Source organism: Carassius auratus, linkage group LG42F (genome assembly GCF_003368295.1).
Source record: "Carassius auratus strain Wakin linkage group LG42F, ASM336829v1, whole genome shotgun sequence".
NCBI classification, from domain to species: Eukaryota; Metazoa; Chordata; class Actinopteri; order Cypriniformes; family Cyprinidae; genus Carassius; species Carassius auratus.
The window spans coordinates 45,797-60,000 of NC_039297.1; positions in this window are offsets into that span (position 1 = coordinate 45,797).

Sequence of the window (14,204 nt, forward strand, 5' to 3'; positions counted from 1 at the left end):
ATAGTCATGTGACATCAGTGACAATAGTTCTCTTCTTGTCTTTGGAGGATCAGAAAGCTCTCGGATTTCATCAAAAATATCTTAATTAGTGTTCGAAGAGGAACAAAGGTCTTACAGGTTTGGAACATCATGAAGGTCAGTAATTGATAGAATTAAAAAGTGTATATATTTGTAATGGAAAATGTTTTTTTTTCAGTAACAGCTAGGTCAGAAACACCTGAAACAAGTGAATACATGCATAAAACAGTCCTTTGAGATATAAAATAGCAACTTCTGAGCAATAACAAGTGACTCCAGCCCTTCAGTCTCATACAGCAGAGACCACACACACAGACACACACACACACACACACACTCTCACTGCTGTATTTGCTGGAAATGAAGCTCATATTCAGTAAGAATAACAAACTCAGATGCTCGGAGTCATTAATGAGCTTCAGCACATAAAACCACATAGTGAGTCATCAAGCGAGGAGAGTACAAACACAAACACACACACACACACACACACACACACACACACAGATGTACAGCATATGTGAGTCAGTCAGTATAGAACATGAACATCCCACCATAAACAAGTACAAACACACACACACACACTCATTATTAATATTAGGGAGCAAAAATGCTTTTCCAGAAATACAATAGAGGTTTGCAAATTAAGTCATATGCACTTTAGCAATACAGATTGAATACAGATTGAAATAACAGTGTCAGTGTTGTAAAATTAACCAATTCTAAAATAAATTTGGTTTTCTGCTGTAAAGCAGCTCTATAGAAGACAACAGAGTCATAATTCAGTGCAAGATTTGTTGAATCTGACCACAACAAGTGATTTCTGGCCGAGAAAAGCAGATATCTGAAATATATTTGTATTTTTTTTGTATATGCTTGCTTGCTTTTTCTTTTTCTTTTTATAACTGCACTGCCTTAATGTTATGATTTTTTCTACTTTTAATAAAAAAGTAAATAAAAATATCAGAAACAAAGGGCTACAAAAGATAATCTAAACTACAGAATCAATCCATACATATACACATATACACAGATTGTTAACACTTAATTAATGTAGCACACTGATGTCTTCATTTATCCTACAGTTAAACAAGCACAGTTGAGCATCTGTTCAGCTTTATTTCTACACATGCAGAGTTTTCCTGCATTATTTTCTCCGCAGGTGCTGAGTCACACACAAGACAGCCAGCAAAGAGAGTTCAACAAAGACTTCCTGTCTGTGCAGGAAACTGTCTGAGGGCGAGCCCACCTGCTAAACCACATCACCTTAAAGGGAAATTTCTCAGTAATTCATCTGCATGAGCTGAAGATGATTTTATCAAGACGCACCAATGCAAAACTCTTGCTACGTTTGCATGTGTTTAAATGAAAATGAAAGCATCGCCTTCTGATGGCATCTGAAAAAAAAAAATGGAGAATAGAATCCAAAGATATTCATGCAACACTGCAAGAACCATCACTTCTACCACAAAAGACTGCTTTTTAAGTTATCTTCCTGATGTATCTAAATTCCTTAGCATATCCAAAACCTCAGAACAACTTGATGATGTAACAGAAACTATGGACTCTCTCTTTTCTAGCACTTTAAATACAGTTGCTCCTTTACGCTTAAGGAAGGTTAAGGAAAACAGTTTGACACCATGGTATAATGAGCATACTCGCACCCTAAAGAGAGCAGCCCGAAAAATGGAGCGCAGCTGGAGGAAAACAAAACTCCAGGTATTTCATATTGCTTGGTGGGAAAGTAAGATATCCTACAGAAAAGCATTAAAAACTGCTAGATCTGATTACTTTTCTTCTCTTTTAGAAGAAAACAAACATAACCCCAGATATTTATTCAATACAGCGGCTAAATTAACGAAAAATAAAGCCTCAACAAGTGTTGACATTTCCCAACACCACAGCAGTAATGACTTTGATACTATTAGAGATAAAATTGCAACCATTCAGCCGTCAGCTACAGTATCACATCAGACAGTGCACTATAGACCCCCTGAGGAACAGTTCCACTCATTCTCTACTATAGGAGAGGAAGAATTGTATAAACTTGTTAAATCATCTAAACCAACAACATGTATGTTAGACCATATACCATCTAAGCTCCTAAAAGAGGTGCTTCCAGAAGTTATAGGTCCTCTTTTAACTATTATTAATTCCTCATTGTCATTAGGATATGTCCCCAAAGCCTTCAAACTCGCTGTTATTAAGCCTCTCATAAAAAAACCACAACTTGACCCCAAAGAACTAGTTAATTATAGACCAATCTCAAATCTCCCTTTTCTGTCCAAGATACTAGAAAAGGTGGTATCCTCACAATTATATTCCTTCTTAGAGAAAAATGGTATATGTGAGTATTTCCAGTCAGGATTTAGCCGTATCATAGTACTGAGACTGCTCTCCTTAGAGTTACAAATGATCTGCTCTTATCATCTGATCGTGGGTGTATCTCTCTATTAGTTTTATTGGATCTTAGTGAATTGACCACAACATTCTTTTGCATAGACTTGAACACTTTGTTGGCATCAGTGGAAGTGCATTAGCATGGTTTAAATCATACTTATAGGACCGCCATCAGTTCGTAGCAGTGAATGAAGATGTATCATATTGATCACAAGTGCAGTATGGAGTACCTCAAGGCTCAGTACTAGGGCCGCTACTCTACACGCTTTATATGTTACCCTTGGGAGATATCATCAGGAAACATGGTGTTAGCTTTCACTGTTATGCTGATGATACGCAGCTCTATATTTCTTCGCGGCCCGGTGAAACACACCAATTTGAAAAACTAATGGAATGCATAGTCGATATAAGAAACTGGATGACGAGTTGTTAAATATAGGACCTAAAACTGCTTGCAATAACCTAGAACACTGTCTAAGACTTGATGGCTGTTCTGTCAATTCTTCGTCATCAGTTAGGAACCTAGGTGTGCTATTTGATCGCAATCTTTCCTTAGAAAGCTAAGTTTCTAGCATTTGTAAAACAGCATTTTTCCATCTAAAAAATATATCTAAATTACGGCCTATGCTCTCAATGTCAAATGCAGAAATGTTAATCCATGCATTTATGACCTCAAGGTTAGATTATTGTAATGCTTTATTGGGTGGTTGTTCTGCACGCTTAGTAAACAAACTACAGCTAGTCCAAAATGCAGCAGCAAGAGTTCTTACTAGAACCAGGAAGTATGACCATATTAGCCCGGTCCTGTCCACACTGCACTGGCTCCCTATCAAACATCGTATAGATTTTAAAATATTGCTCATTACTTATAAAGCCCTGAATGGTTTAGCACCTCAGTATTTGAATGAGCTCCTTTTACATTATACTCCTCTACGTCCGCTACGTTCTCAAAACTCAGGCAATTTGATAATACCTAGAATATCAAAATCGACTGCAGGCGGCAGATCCTTTTCCTATTTGGCTCCTAAACTCTGGAATAACCTACCTAACATTGTTCGGGAGGCAGACACACTCTTGCAGTTTAAATCTAGATTAAAGACCAATCTCTTTAACCTGGCTTACACATAACATACTAATATGCTTTTAATATCCAAATCCGTTAAAGGATTTTTAGGCTGCATTAATTAGGTAAACCGGAACCGGAAACACTTCCCATAACACCGTACTTTCTACATCATTAGAAGAATGGCATCTAAGCTAATATTAGTCTGTTTCTCGCTTATTCCGAGGTCACCGTAGCCACCAGATCCAGTCTGTGTCCAGATCAGAGGGTCACTGCAGTCGCCCGGATCCAGTACGTATCCAGACCAGATGGTGGATCAGCACCTAGAAAGGACCTCTACATCCCTGAAAGACAGCGGAGACCAGGACAACTAGAGCCCAGATACAGATCCCCTGTAAAGACCTTGTCTCAGAGGAGCACCAGGACAAGACCACAGGAAACAGATGATTCTTCTGCACAATCTGACTTTGCTGCAGCCTGGAATTGAACTACTGGTTTCGTCTGGTCAGAGGAGAACTGACCCCAACTGAGCCTGGTTTCTCCCAAGGTTTTTTTCTCCATTCTGTCACCGATGGAGTTTCGGTTCCTTGCCGCTGTCGCCTCTGGCTTGCTTAGTTGGGGTCACTTCATCTACAGCGATATCGTTGACTTGATTGCAAATAAATGCACATACACTATTTAACTGAACAGATATGACATAACTGAATTCAATGATGAACTGCCTTTAACTATCATTTTGCATTATTGAGACACTGTTTTCCAAATGAATGTTGTTCAGTTGCTTTGACGCAATGTATTTTGTTTAAAGCGCTATATAAATAAAGGTGACTTTGACTTTTACTTTGACTTTTGGCAATGAATCAATGTGAAAATTAGAAAATAAGGGTTTTGCTGGAGCATTTGTGTTTCAAGCTAGACTACTATTATATTGTGAAAGAGGTTCTCAAACATTTTGACTTGAAGGCCCTCAACTGTCTAACATCATATTTGAAGACCTATATCATATAATATTAGTGGAACTATAACTTTATTATAATCAGAAATATAGCCTGTCAATATACAGTAGGTACATTAATTCATCAAAATTAATTTCAAGAACTGTTTTCTTCAACTAAAACAGCTACTGAAGGAAATAAAGAAGCATGATTTCAGTTTACATTCTGATTATACTTGTTGTATTTCTGTTTTTATAGCATTTTAATTTAGATTCATATGAAATGAGATGAGAACAGTGTTTATTATTTTAATTAGTCTAAATTCCATTAATCTAAAAGCACGTCTAACTATTTGAATTCATAATTTTTTTACAACTATATATATATATGTATATATATATATATATATATATATATATATATATATTATTATTATTAAACCATTCTATTTTTTAGCAAACAGTGTGCTACACAAAAGAAGTTTACTGTTAAAATAAAAAACATTAAGAAAATTATTACTTTGAGAACTCAATTTTACTGCGCCGTTACAGTTATGTATTTCTGTCATAATTTCTTCAAGTCAAACCTTTTTTTTTTTTCTTTTTTTTTTTGAGGTTGCAGTGAAGATCTTTGAGTTTCTGTGTGTGTCCGCCAAGAGTTTTTTTTTTTTTCAACTAAACAGTGAAATGCTGATGAAGTGATGATGATGATGATGATGATGATGAAGTTCTTGTCCTTATACAGTGCGAAACAGACTTCAGAATGTGTATGAGGGCAAACTGAGACACACACAACATGCCGACTTCACATTTACACAGCTGTACTTTAATATTCACATGTGTCTTGAGGGGTGAAAGCTGAGAAGACGTGTGGCGGAAGAGAGCGAATAAAGCGGATGAAAGCCGATCGCTGGATCAGCAGAGTTACAGGTAGAAAGAGAATCAGACAAAGAGACGGACAGAGAAAGGAAGCGTGTGAGATCCAGCGCAGGTGAGCGTGCACAGTATGTATTTCAGCCGTTGCTCAGTTTGATGTATTAATCTGCTGACAGGTCTGCTGAGAGATCTGCGTCGTCCTCTTCGTCTTCTGTGCTTCTTCGCCTCGGGCCGGGCGAGATCAGCTTTATTCTGCTTCCCTCTGACAGATGCTTTCATCTGCTGCCCAAAGGCTTGATCCTCACAGCACACAAATGCAGAACTAGTCTGAACTATCAGTGCTGTGTAATTCCTGCACTTTAAACACAATTAAATAAGGTATATTTACAGTATATAACAGCAGCTCTAGCAACAATACTCCCCAGAAAATATTGCATTTTAATTATTGCAGCATTTCTGAGTGACACAACATTATTGCTTCCAATTAAGTAACTGACCTGTGACATTTTTTATGTAAAATACAGTCTGGTCTGAATCAGGAGAGAAATCTGCACATATCAGGCACCATTTTAAAGCCAAAACAGCACTAAACAATTTTGATATGAGACAACAGGAGATGCACGTTTTCACTGGAGGAAGTGTTATTCTGGATTATAGACTCTATGTGTTTGAGTTAAAATCATCTTAATGCTGGATGTGTTTCAGGTTTTGTCTTCTCCAGATGTTCACTGATGGACTGGAGTGCTGTGGATTATTGGGATGTTTTTATCAGACTCTCATTCTGACGGCACCCATTCACTGCAGAGCATCCATTGATGACACACTGATGCAATGCTACATTTCTACAAACCTGATGAAGACACAAACTCATCCAAATCACATTTACATTTTTGGGTGAACTGTTGTGTTAATGATATTCAGTGCCGCTGGAATTAAACCGGTTGTTTTTTTGTTTGTTTGCTCCCGGTTATTTCCTTTAAGTCTTTTTTGCATCACCTTCTCAAACAAACAGTTCGATTGCATCACCTTCTCAAGCTCACGTTGTCTGTCTGTGCATCATATTGTGTTGCTTATTAGGTAAGAAAGTCATGTAGTGGTGAATGTTGTAATATTTCTGAAACACTGTGGTTAAACCGCAATAAATGTGACTAGATACAGTTAAACACCACGAGAGACACATTGTGTCAAAACTCAGCTGATATTAAATTCACAGAATAGTTTAATTTAATTCACCTGCAGTAAACACACAAACACACATATTTGTCAAGCTGTTTCTGGTTATTATCAGTTTAATTGCACAAGTTTGGTTGTGTTTATTACGTGGGCGTTTAGGCCCTGTGACAGACTGTATGTCTGACGAGAAACAAAACAAAGGAAATTAGACATTTGCCTTTAATTACTGCCGAAGCGTCTCTGACAGTCTAATTGCTTCCACGGTTGCTTCTCATTGTTGTTTGACCGCATCAAAGCTCTCGAGATGTTTTCATGAGAGGACTCCAAAACCACTGAGACAAAGCACTTGATTTTTATATTTGACCTCTAATCTTTTATATTTAATAAGCTGTGACTCATCTTCATGAGTCAGTCGCAGTGTCAAGTTGCTCAGAATCATTTCCGTGAACTACAGAAACCTGAGCCTGTGTTTCATCACAAATGAACTATTGTGGACAGATACTAGTGTTTCCTGGAGAACCACTTTTACTGGGCTCCAAACTTCATTTAAACACCTGTACCTTTAAAACTGTGAGAGAGAAAAGATGATGTACTGGCAGAAAAGTTTGCAAATGTGCTTTTTGGTGAGTATCATTTTTGATCTATCAGGCTTTTATGGCTCACATAGTGTGAAACAGTAAGTAAGTGGAGAGAAAAACAGCTCAATTTTATTCAGAGAGTCAAACTGAGCAAATTTGGTGCAGATGCTGATGCTCGGTCAATTATGAGATAAAAAGTACAAATGATGAAATAGAAAGTTAAATTATGATACAAGTCATTATTATGAGATTAATATGGACAAAAAATGATGATAGAGAGACACAAATAAACAAATTAACATTCCTCAAAAACCTGATGAACGAATCTGACACACTCAGTTATAATTATGAGATAAAAAGTCATAATTATACTAATTGATCATTTTGAGATGAGTCTAAATTATGAGATAGAAACTCAAAATAATAACAAAGTCATAATTATGAGATAAAAAGTCAATTGTATAATAATTTATCATTTTGAGATAAATCTAAATTATGAGATAGAATCTCAAAATAATAAAAAAAGTCATAATTTTATAATAATTTATCATTTTGAGATAAATCTAAATTATGAGATAGAAATTCAAAATAATAACACAGTCATAATTATGATATAAAAATTCATAATTGTATAATAATATAATTTATCATTTTGAGATAAGTCTAAATTATGAGATAGAAACTCAAAATAATAACAGTCATAATTATGAGATAAAATTCATAATTGTATAATAATTTATCATTTTGAGATAAATCTAAATTATGAGATAGAAACTCAAAATAATAAAAAAGTCATAATTTTATAATAATTTATCATTTTGAGATAAATCTAAATTATGAGATAGAAATTCAAAATAATAACAAAGTCATAATTATGAGATAAAAATTCATAATTGTATAATAATATAATTTATCATTTTGAGATAAGTCTAAATTATGAGATAGAAACTCAAAATAATAAAAAAGTCATAATTATGAGATAAAATTCATAATTGTATAATAATTTATCATTTTGAGATAAATCTAAATTATGAGATAGAAACTCAAAATAATAACAAAGTCATAATTATGAGATAAAAAGTCAATTGTATAATAATTTATCATTTTGAGATAAATCTAAATTATGAGATAGAATCTCAAAATAATAAAAAAAGTCATAATTATGAGATAAAAGTCATAATTTTATAATAATTTATCATTTTGAGATAAATCTAATTTATGAGATAGAAATTCAAAATAATAACACAGTCATAATTATGAGATAAAAATTCATAATTGTATAATAATTTATCATTTTGAGATAAATCTAAATTATGAGATAGAAACTCAAAATAATAAAAAAGTCATAATTATGAGATAAAAAGTCATAATTGTATACTAATTGCTCATTTTGAGATAAGTCTAAATTATGAGATAGAAACTCAAAATAATAACAAAGTCATAATTATGAGATAAAAGTCATAATTGTATAATAATTGATAATTTTGAGATAAGTCTAAATTATGAGATAGAAACTCAAAATAATAACAAAGTCATAATTATGAGATAAAAGTCATAATTGCATAATAATTTATCATTTTGAGATAAATCTAAATTATGAGATAGAAACTCAAAATAATAAAAAAGTACAAATAATGAAATATAAAGTCAAAATTATGACAAGTCATAATTATGAGATTAATATGGACAAAAAAATTATGATTGAGAGATATAAATAAACAAATTAACATTCCTCAAAAACCTCATGAACCAATTTGACACACTCAATCATAATTATGAGATGGAAAGTCAAAATGATAGCAAAGTCATAATTATGAGATAAAAGTCATAATTATATGCTAAGTGATCATTTTGAGATAATTCAAAATTATGAGATAGAAACTCAAAATTATTACAAAGTCATAATCATGAGATAAAAGTCATAATTATGACACACTGTCAATGGTGAGATAAAAAAGTACAAATTATGAGATAGAAAGTCAAAATTATGACAAAACATTATTATGAGATTAAAATGGCATAATTATGTCATGAATCATAATTATGACTCAAACTGAGCAAAAACCAATTTGCTGCAAATGCTGATATTAATGATGAATTTCTGATGTTTATAATGTAAATCAGTGAGATCTTTATAACATGCAATGCTATAAATATCAGTCATCTCTCTATTAAATCTCCAGTAATGAGACGAGATGTAAATGATCCGCACATATAACACAGTGATGGAAAGCTGAAGAAATCAAGGCTCCTCAGAAGATGTGAGATGTTCTGGAGGCTTGTGAAGATCATTCCTCCGCTGAGAAACAGTGAAAGTAAAGCTTCTGGAAACAAACGCTCCTCAAAAGATCCTGAGGATCAGATCTGAGACTCTAAAACATGATTGATGGAGAATCAGGTAAAGCTGAGCTGCTTCAGTCCAGGAAGAGTTCATCTGGAGATATTACTGACCTTATTCTGACCTTTTAGCATTTATATGTTCATATTGAGGTATTTTTAGCTGTGCAGTTGTTTTCAATTCTTACAAAGTACTGATGAACTAGGAATACAAATACACGTCCAAATGTAATTTATATTGCAGGTCTGATGATGGACGTAACGCAGATGTTTTGAGTTCACTTACACTTACACTCACATGACATGATTCTTTAATAATTACATCTGTCTCAAACATGTGGACGGCCAAAGAAAATACAGGATCAGTGTTTACCTCAGCGTTTGCCAAGAGGCAGAATTGAGATGAATACTTTACAGACTCTTATTTTAGAAAGCAAGAAACAGTGTAGTTTTCCTGAAGTCTCTTCACACAGTGTTAATCAGCAAGCACGACTCTGACTGAGTGTCATCTTCCATATGCAAACAAAAAAGCTGTTCATTTGCACTTGTTTTGCCAGTTCATATTCACAAGCATCTCATGCTATAGTTAAAGCACATTAAGTGCTAAATTCACTCAACTGACAGAGTGAGTTTGGGGCGGGGCTTTCTGTTCATCTGACCAATAGCAGATGAGGATGGAAATCTTTGGGAAACATGTTTGTAAAAACTCATGCTGACACTTTAGTTCAGGCCTTTGTATATAATTCATTAAAAAAAAGTATTTCATATTTTAAAATGTTATTTTAAAAAAATATATATAATAATAATAATATTACATTTAATAAAAATTCTATGAATTTGTTTTTTATATATAATGTATTTTACATCATAACTGTGTTTTGCCTTATAATGCATTGTATGACATTATAATACTTATTAATTCACCTCTAATGTAATGCATTAAAACCAATGTCAGATGTAATATTCTTAAAATATTATATAATGCACAAAGATAAAATGCACAAACAAAGGCCTCAGTGCATGTGAATTATGGAGCGAAAACACAGGTGTGCTTCCTCACCGTCCTGTGGTTTGAGCAGCTGTTTTTCACACCAACACACACACACACACACACACACAAGATGTTTTCTGTAAACTCTTCACCTGCTCAAAGCCACATTTGATTTTCAGAGTAACCCACTTCAGTGCATACAGCAGCTTGAGGTTTGAAACCAATGCCATCCAAACAGCATCAGAGGAGAATTATGCTTTGTGAAATTAGGCTGATGTTTTTGTCAACAAAAAAAAGTATAAATAAGTAAACAATATAAATATATTTTAAAGAGCAAAGACTAATAAAAATGACAAAAACACACAACAAAATTGCTAAAAACCTAAAAATATCGAAATTCAAATATTATTGAACACAATTCTAGTAAATAAATTTTACTCAAATAAGACCGATTGTCACATGAGCTCATATTCACTCAGTTATCATGATAAATAAGTTATTATGCCTTTTTTATTAAATTTTGTACAAATCATTAGTTGAGCACATTGCATCGTGGGATACGGTTCTCCTACAAGAAAGTCTTGTTATTGTTTACTAAAACTAAAATGATCAAATATAACTTTTCATTTATTGAAATTAATTTAGCGGACATAAAACAAATATTATATAATGCAAATGCAACTCAATAGTTTTGCAATTTTAGTGTCAATCTGATATTCCATACATGCATTTCACATGTTAACTGATGTGAAAATTGTTTCTATGTCCTTTATTTTCTGCATGTCTCACTGCGACGTCTTTATCAACACACTTTCATTGCTTTTGTCTTTAAACAATCTCACAAATGCAAACAGAGCCGACTGCTTGACCTTTGACCTTCATGGTCAAAGGCTTGATCCTGTTCCATCTGCAGAGATTAATGAGCTGTCAATCAAGTGCAAGGCCACGCCCTCAGGCTGACCAGGATGAAATAAAGCTGCATTGACCACAGGTCTGCAGTGAGACACAGTTAAACTCTTTTAGTGTTTTTCATGGACACCACGAGGACGAGGTTGAGTCCTAAACCCAAGAGTGTGTTGTGATGTGTGTGTGCTGCCGAATGCAGCTGTGGTCAGTGTGAATGTGAGGGTTGTGCGGCTGAACAATGAAGCAGCTCTCATCCAATCATGCGCAGCACAACGAGGCTCTCCCAGCATGCCGAGCGGGTCGCCTGATGACCGGCGTCCAGCGCTGGACAATGAGGGAGCGCATGCATTGAGTTTGGGACAAAAGCAGCCTGTGCTGAGGACTTGTGATGTGAATGCACTCTTGAACCTCACATATGCCAACAGTGTCTCATGATGAGCTGAGTCACGCTCGCGACACACACACACACACACACTCAATCACTGTGTGTGGGAGTGAGTGAGTGATTGAATGTGTGTATTTGGTAATGAGTGAAGTGTTGAGTGCTGGGCTCAGTGTTATATATGAATGTAGATTAAAGTGTGATGTGTGTTTGAGTCAGAAGCGTGTTCAGGTTACAGATTAATAAGCGTGTTGTGTCACTCCTCTGGCCACGGCACGAGTGCGACAGGCTTGGGTTTCGCTCTCCAGTCTTTCTTTGTCTGACGGCATTAAAATGCACTGGTTGCCTCTAATTCCAAATGTTTTTTTAGACTGAGACAAAAAATCATCTCTAAAACGTGCGTTGAGTCCCCTTTAAATACTAGACTAGTTTCTTCCTTTAGTTTGCACACTGTTCTTAATTCTGTACTCTCGGAGTGCACCAGATTGATGAATTTAACTTTGGAACATACAAACTTTCCACAAAATCCTTCACTGATTCAACTAAACATCAGAAGAAAGAAAGTCATACGGGTTTGAGTGCACATCAGGCCGAGGAAATGATGACAGAATGATAATTTCTGGCTAAACTCCAGCTGCTAAAGTTACAGCGATCGCATGTTTGATAGGAGGTTCAGATACACACACACACACACACACACACAGATGATGCCTGTAGTATAGAATCACTTAAGGAGGCCCAGGCAGCAGAAGAGCTTGTTTAAGAAGCCCCCGCTGATAGGAAAGAGAGTATGACAGCTTCTCTGAAGACACGTCAACAGCTGTGTGTGTGTGTGTGTGTGTGTGTGTGTGTGTCTGTGTGTGTGTGTCTGTGTGTGTGTGTGTGTGTCTGTGTGTGTGTGTGTGTGTGTGTGTGTGTGTGTGTGTGTGTGTGTGTCTGTGTGTGTGTGTGTGTGTGTGTGTGTGTGTGTGTCTGTGTGTGTGTGTGTGTGTCTGTGTGTGTGTGTGTGTGTGTGTGTGTGTCTGTGTGTGTGTGTGTGTGTGTGTGTGTGTGTGTGTGTGTGTGTGTGTGTGTGTGGTGTGTGTGTGTGTGTTCTTACTCAAACATGTTGTTTTCATACAGACCTGAACAACCCAAAGAGAGAATATAGCCACACACCAATATTATTATATACTATGCAAATTGTATTTATCAATATTTATGTCTCACCGAGGTTGCATGTATTTGTTTAAAAATACAGTAAATGGTGAAATATTTTTACTATTTCAAATATCTGTGTTCTGTGTGAATCTGTGTTAAAGTGTAATTTATTTCTGTGATGCACAGCTGTATTTTTTAGCATCATTCCTCCAGTCTTCAGTGTCTTGAAATGCTGATATGCTGCTCAAGAAACATTTCTGAATATTATCAAGCGCATCAGTAGTGCATAAGATCTTTGGAGCTGATCTGCAGCAAACTTTACACCTGTAGGGTATTTCTTCATTCATGTTTGTAGATATGTTTGCATCTAAAGTGCTGTCTAGGAAGACGGCTCACTATGATTTGGCACAGAGCCGCAGTATCAGCGCTGAAAGATGTTGTGAAGCTCACAGCTGCTGTAATGATGACTTCCAGACGCACAGAGCTGTCAGGATGAGTGTGTGTGTGTGTGTGTGTGTGTGATTGCACTTTGGCAGTGGACTAATGAGAAACACACCGTCTCGCTCTCTTTCTGTTTGCATCAGGACACACAGTGGAAAAAGAGCCGGTGCCCCGGAGCAGCAGTGATTCATGGACAGGACGGGAACATCTGCATGATTAAAACATGGTCAAATATTGGTGCCACACCAAGCATGCCATTTATGAAGGTCTAAAGCAGATCAACTCACAAGAACAATGGAAATGCATGAATAAAAGAATCATAGAACAGACCTGAAAGAGTTACTGGAGGAAGCTTTATTATAGACTCTATGTGTTTGAGTTAAAATCATCTTAATGCTGGATGTGTTTCAGGTTTTGTCTTCTCCAGATGTTCACTGATGGACTGGAGTGCTGTGGATTATTGGGATGTTTTTATCAGACTCTCATTCTGACGGCACCCATTCACTGCAGAGCATCCATTGATGAGACACTGATGCAGTGCTGCATTTCTACAAACCTGATGAAGAGAAACACTGAGAGTGAGCACATTTACAGCACAATCTTTATTTTGTGTTGAACTATTTCTGCATGACTGATTTTGTGTTTCATCCACTGGGATTTCAAGGGTGGGTGACTGAACGTCTAATTCACACACGTACACGTAAACACAAGCAGCTTCTCCCCGAGGGAGTCGAGTCTCACGCGAGTGCTTCACTTCACCACCGCAAGAGCTTCTCTCCGGAGACACAGAGAGAGAGAGAGAGAGAGAGAGAGAGAGAGAGAGAGAGTGAGAGAGAGAGAGAGAGAGAGACAGAGAGTGAGAGAGAGAGAGTGTGAGAGAGAAACAGAGAGAGAGAGAGAGAGAGAGGATTTCAGCTGCAGGTGTTTGAGGGCGAGAGACGGGGTAAAAAAAAAACAGTTTGGCC